The sequence below is a fragment of the Mytilus californianus genome, unplaced genomic scaffold (genome assembly GCF_021869535.1).
Source record: "Mytilus californianus isolate M0D057914Y unplaced genomic scaffold, xbMytCali1.0.p SCAF_9, whole genome shotgun sequence".
Taxonomy (NCBI): domain Eukaryota; kingdom Metazoa; phylum Mollusca; class Bivalvia; order Mytilida; family Mytilidae; genus Mytilus; species Mytilus californianus.
This window is the reverse complement of record NW_026262745.1, coordinates 68070092-68077419: the sequence shown is the minus strand read 5'-3', so window position 1 is coordinate 68077419 and position 7328 is coordinate 68070092.

Genomic DNA, 7328 nt, shown 5'->3' with positions numbered 1-7328 from the left:
AGACGGTTGTGTTTTTAGGGGGAACGTTTTTGCGTCATCAAACCAAACTGACTGCCTTTTGATGTGTCTTATAGGTCTTCTGTGAGGTATTTAGATGCTATTAGAATCAAAATAATTCGTTCATGTCATACTCATTACGCTCGGTATAAATATGTTGACGAATACAATGCCTACTCATGTTAAAATGAGCATAGAGCATGTCCTGAAAGAATTATTTCTAAATTACGAGCTATCAAAATAAAAAAAAAAATGGATAGAAAAAAAGGAGATCGCCAAGAAAACCATTGTCTACCAGAGACTAAAAGACATATATAAGCAACTTTAGGTCACTCTATTGCCATTTCAAAGGTATCAAACACATATGTAACGAAATTCAAAACTCGTCATCATTGAATTAACTGGTCACCAGTATAGTGGTTATTAAAAAAGCCACCAAAACTAACTGTCACCTAAATGAAAAATAAACTGTTTATTAGATCAGTTCATTAGCGATTACATTTAATTTCTTATAATAGTAGTTATGGAGTTTTAGATAAAAAAAACCCTATTAATTTACACCCCTTAAACTGAGCAACTGAGCCTTTCAGTGGAATACAAAACATGCAAAATATAGTCCTTATATACATGATATAGATCCACAACATTAGGTGTATACCATTTTAAGTTTTGTACATGTAGATATATAACAAAAGTTGAAATTTGGTCAGTTTGGTCAGCATGGTTGTTTGTAAATAATCTAGTACAAATTCTAAATGCGGATCGATGTTTCGGTGTGTGGGATTTTATACCCCATTTGAGTAAAACGATTCGCCTTTTTGTTATATTTGTATTTCTATTTTTGTATACCAAACCTAGTAAGGATAAACAACATCTCTAAAAGAAACACCCAATTGTATATGTTAACCACATTTAATAAAAAAAGGAAATCAAACTGACATACATTTTTTGAACTATATGACATTAAATATAATGCCTGCTGTCATTACGTTTTTCCTGGGGAAAAAACTACAAATATTTTAAAATTGTTCTGTATGACAAGGATTTATTAATTGATTGGCTTTTGTTTTGCTTCCAAGAGCAAATATATTCAGAACTAGAATACAGGAACAATAATTATGTCTAATAGTAAAAAACACGTAGTGGATAGGTCTAGACGGGATAAAGAGCGTGAAATCTAGAAGAGCAATACAAAATGACGGTGAAGTAAAAATGAAATCTACATACCCTACAAAGCGTTCATGTATGGGACCATTTACCAACTATCCGCTACAAGTGGCATCGGATTAAATGATCGGACATGACTACGTTATATACACGGCCAGCCAAATGTCTTACTTTCAAGTATAATGGATTTACTGATGTTTTAGAAGACAATTTAGCCACAATATTATATCCAAGTCAACTATTTGTGTGGATTAACAAATGGATATTTGGTATTGACATATTTGTCAATGAAACATCACCAAAAACACTAAACGAATAAAAAGTTAACAGATACATTTGATAAAACTTAAGGTTTTCGTGAGAGAAACTATTATGAGTATATCAGATACTATCAAAAATCGACAAAACAAAATTCCATAGAGGAAAACCGAAATTGTGATGGAGACTGCAAATACATATACACGCACTTAATATGAAATTTCGGTTTTGTGGAAAAACCCATAAACTTGCGGCGGATCTACATGCATTTAATGATAGACGTCAATATCACATTGATTTGACGATATGATAAGTGAATAATTTAAAAAAAAAATACTGATACTTAACGTTTTATAATTATCAGTATTGATGCTTTGTGTTAATATAATCATGCAATTTGTTTTTCTTTCAGCTCGAAGACGAAAAACGTCAAGTGAGTTTTGCTGTTTTCACTGTTCATATCACATGACAACATTTGTAGGAGAAAGAATACATTCTTGAATTGCTTGATTTATTTTATGGCATATAAAATTGAGAATGGAAATGGAGAATGTGTCAAAGAGACAACAACCCGACCATAGAACAGACAACAGCAGAAGGTCACCAACAGGTCCTCAATGCAGCGAGAAATTCCCGCACCCGGAGGCGTCCTTCAGCTGGCCCCTAAACAAATATATATACTAGTTCAGTGATAATGAACGCCATACTAAACTCCAAATTGTACACAAGAAACTAAAATTAAAAATAATACAAGACTAACAAAGGCTAGAGGCTCCTGACTTGGGACAGGCGCAAAAATGCGGCGGGGTTAAACATGTTTATGAGATCTCAACCCCCCCCCCCCCCCCCCCCCCCCTATACCTCTAGCCAATGTAGAAAAGTAAACGCATAACAATACGCACATTAAAATTCAGTTCAAGAGAAGTCCGAGTCTGATGTCAGAAAATGTAACCAAAGAAAATAAACAAAATGACAATAATACATAAATAACAACAGACTACTAGCAGTTAACTGACATGCCAGCTCCAGACTTCATGTGAATATCAGGCACAATCCTTCCCGTTAGGGGTTTAGTATCATACCATCATAACATATATGAGAAGAACACAACCCGTGTCATGCCAACAACTGGTTTTTAAATAAATGTGTTTAGTGCCGATGCAAAGACCCTATAAGTGAATCAATATTAACGCCAAAATATGCAATCTTTAATGACCTGACAACAGTATCGTAACTATATCCCTTCTTAATAAGTCTATTTAAAGGTTTTGTTAGCTTCAGAGGTGAATACTGACATTTTTGTGCTTTATAAAGAATATTTCCATAAAAAATTGGATGTGAAATACCTGAACGTATAAGAAGTCTGCATGTTGAGCTATATTTACGAATGATGTCCTTATACCGCATGTATATCTTTTAACAAAAACCTCGCCAAGCTAAAATATTGAATATTAATTTATCATGTAGAGGAAACGTCATTTTCATGCAAAAATATTTTTTGTAGTAGCTGTGCATGTATTTCTTATAATATACATGTAATTTAAAAATATTAATAAGATGTGGTATGATAGCCAACGAGAAAACTATCCACAAGAGAGCAAAGGACCCAGAAAAGGATAAAATACAGTAAACGAAATAGAACATTATTATAATGGAATTGTAGACCGCTCTCTTACGAGCAAAACACCCTAACTTTATAACAATAAGAAGATGTGGTATGATTGCCAATGAGATAACTCTCCGCAAAAGACCAAATGACACATAAAGGGATACAATACAGTAAACGAAATAGAACATTATTATAATGGAATATGTAGACAGCTCTCTCACAAGACAAAAAAAAAAACCTAACATACACCACATGCATGGGGACACAATCTACTGCATCCACACATCCCGATTAAAAAACCCTGCAGTAAATATAAAAAATAAGAAGATGTAAGGTTACTAGATATGATCTTCGTTGCTTAAATTTGAGATAATTTCATTTTCTCAAATGAATTCTTTTAAGGTGGTACCTAACACTACAGGGAGATAAGTCTGTAAAAATCAGCTAAACGTTTAAATTACGTTGTATTGTTAAGGAAATATTAAGCTTCTCAATGATCAAAATTAGTGTTTGTCAAACTGCTATATAACCAATGAAATTTTTCTGATAGAGTGGTTGATTCAAATTTTTTGAAATTTTTATATTTTTGTCAAAGGGTCAAAGTAAACATTTTGTCAAAATTTTATGAAAATTAAACGAGCCAAATTAATATATGTCAAGGTGTTGGGTACCACCTTAAATAGAGAACTATTAATGCATTATTAATATAGAATAAACCGAGAACAGATACATGTAGGGTATATAGCTTGTTTATGAAATTCAAGCGTATTGGAAAACAGTTACAATGCCGGATAGAACCGATTGAGAAGAAACATACAGGCATAGAGTGACGTAGACGTAACAAGATTTGAAAACATATAATAACAAGCACAACAATTAGTTCTGAATACGTCTTTTGAGGGAAAAATTATTCAGTTTCACCAGAATACATGTGACATCTATTTTGTAGAAACAATCCGTCTGTTCTTGTTTTACTTGTTGTGGGAGTTTCCTGTTTGTGTGTTTTTTTAACGGTAGAATAAAAGTAACATTATGACTTCTTTACCTAGCTTCCTGTAGAAGTCGGTCCATGTTTACCTTGCTTTCACAAATAAGTGCCGTATTTTATTTCTTTGTTCAAGTAGGTGCTAAATCTATTGGCGGATGCCTCGATGGCCGAGTGGTCTAAGTAGTCGAACTGCTGTATCACTAACCAGTCAACACCGATATTGTGAGTTCGAATCCCACACGGGCCAGTTGCGCCCGACTCTTATCTTAATTGACTAGGATTGTCAGTTTTCCCACAGAAGGTCGGTAGTTCTCTCCGGGCACGTCAGCTGTCTCCACCAATATCACTAAACGCCACGAAATAGCACAGTAGAGCTGAAAATGGCGTAAAATACAAAATAATCAATAAATCAATAAACCCTTTTGGCAGCTGAACTATGAAGGGTTTAAGTGTGTGTAATAATTTTACGACATATGGTCTACATAGACAAAGAGAAAGGTTGGTCTGTCAGAAGTAAAACTGCGACGTCTATTTTCTCTGAACTAGTACACATCTTTGTTTAGGGGCCAGCTGAAGCCCTCCTACGGGTGCGGGATTTTCTCGCTGTGTTGAAGACCCATTAGTTGCCTTGTGCTGTTTTCTGCTCTTTGGTCGGGTTGTTGTCTCTTTGACACATTCTGCATTTTCATTCTCTATTGTATGGTTTAACCTCGAAACAGTATGTGCCTGTACCAAGATTGGCCATCTGGATCATGTTTTCTTCGTTGTAGTTTGTCCTTATTCGTATAATATTTTTTTTTTCAATTCGTGAGAGACGAGCGTTGGTGGTAAGTGTGGGATTCGTTGTACTTTCAATACACCCTTTGTATTGAGAAGCGTATTTTGAGTTTATTTGTGTTCCCTAAATAAGAAAAAAAGTGTGCTTACTAATGTACCTTTTTGTGTTATAGTCGACTTCGCGTTTGAACGTTAGAAATTTCCCGCACTTACCAAATAAATATTATACAAAAGAATGTCTGATACTGATTAAGCTGTTGACATATTTGTTAAACACATTCAATTTGTTATTTATAAAAATCATTTTCAAAATGTTTAAAGAAGGGCACTGATTGATGTTTCCTATATTTATTTATTTATGATGTTTCTTTTGGTTTCATTTAAGATGAACAATCCCGGAATTTTCTCGATTTTTCTACACATGACTCGGTACCATCTTATGATGGTAGGATTTTGGTCGTTGGAGCATATGAAGCGGGTAAAACAAGTTTGGTGATGAATCTTATTGGCGAACAAATTCCAACCGAACGGCAAAGCACTGATGGTATAGATATCCACTTTGGAAAGTTACTATTTGAAATGAAGACACAAATGTTTTTAAAGAAGAAAACTGGTATATGTATTTTTTTAATTTTTTTTTTACTTTTCGCGTTATACGTGACTAAATTTTTTTTCTGATAAGAAAATGATGATACATCTATACGAATTATAATATACACATACCGAATTCTTAGACGTAGTCCTTCTTAAGAACAGAATTTGCAAGGTGAACATGTTAGCATTAAGTTTATTTTAAATGCATACAACCGTTTTATCATATTTACTCTATGTTGAAGATACAATGTTAAGCTTACTTGTTACGATCTACATGCAATGTATACATCATGAATAATGTAATACAACTAATGGTAAAACTCCCACTTGACGGGAAAAACTTGGACCGTTTTGAGAAATTTCTTTTCGATAATCCTATTTGGATTTCAAAAGTTTAATATTGTGCTTTGAGACAACTCTCCATCCAAGTCACAATGTGAAAAAAGTAAACAATTATAGGTCAAAGTACGGCCTTCAACATGGAGCCGTGGCTCACACCGAACAGCAAGCTATAAAGGGCTCTCAGAGTTTTACTAAGTGTCTTTTTTGTTGTTGGATGTATAGATACGCTGCCACGTCAGGTCAGTGTTTTCGTTAGATGTTTTCTGCTTTGTATCGATCTGATGATTTGAGCCCTATTCAACTGACTTTAATCATTTGTTCTTATGTTATACTGTTACGCCACTGTCCAAAGAAGGGGGGATTTGGCACCAGCAAACTAGTTTAACCCCGCCACATTGTATATTTGCCTGTAGTTCAGTGGTTGTCGTTGGTTGATGTCTGCCGTATTTGTTTTGTTATAAATTATACCTTTATATAGATATAAGAAGATGTGGTATGAGTGCCAATGAAACAACTCTCCATCCAAGTCACAATTTGTAAAAAGTAAACCATTATATGTCAAAGTACGGCCTTCAACACGGAGCCTTGGCTCACACTGAACTGCAAGCTATAAAGGGCCCCAAAATGACTAGTGTAAAAAAAATCAAATAGGAAAACCAACGGTATAATCTACATAAAAAACGAAAAATGAGAAACACTTATGAACCTCATCAACAAACGACAGCCACTGAACATGCTTCTGACTTAGAGCAGCTTTTATAAACTGTTTGTGTAAAGCGTAGCTGATGAAACATACCAACCAACAAGGGTCACGTGCTTTGAAACTATGCTTGTTGTACCTTACCGCTGCAGGTGTACTCCTAGTTCCTTAGGGTTTCACCACTACAAAAGGATCAGGCACAAAAATTGTGTCTCTCATAGTCTACCGTTGCTATTACGATACATACGACAATTCTTAACATTTTAAAAACGAAAAAGATGAATGCCCTGTTATAAAAAAAAAATCAAACACAGCATCGGAATGCATAGGATTTATTTTGAACGATGCATTACATTTGCGCGCATCACCATTACATTCGGGCGCATTATCATTACATTCGGGGCATCACCATTTCATTTGAAAAATCAATACGTTTGCGTGTATCTTACGGTTATCTTTGCGCACATTCATTTTACATCGAAACTCAGTTATTTAACTATTATTTATTTAGTTTTTTTACTATTATATTGAGTTATTTAACTGTTATTTATTTATTCCAATTAGCGTTTCTTCTTCTATATTCACCAATTCACAACGATATTAATGTTAATTAAATGTCGCTTTTCCCTTTACAACCGCAAGATTATTCTGCCTTTCAAGTTTTTCTAGAATCGGAATCATTATGATGGTCGTTTATAATGGCTATTGAATTTTGATCCTGCCTAAGAATACAATTATTTACGCTGCATCTACTTAAAATATCCGCTGAATTAAGTGTTCTGAGTCGACACGGAATGTAGATCCATCGTAAACTAATGATTCCCCCACCACCGATTTGTTTCTGACACACGAAACTCCATGTGTGTACCTTGGTGCAAATTTCAAACGGACTTACA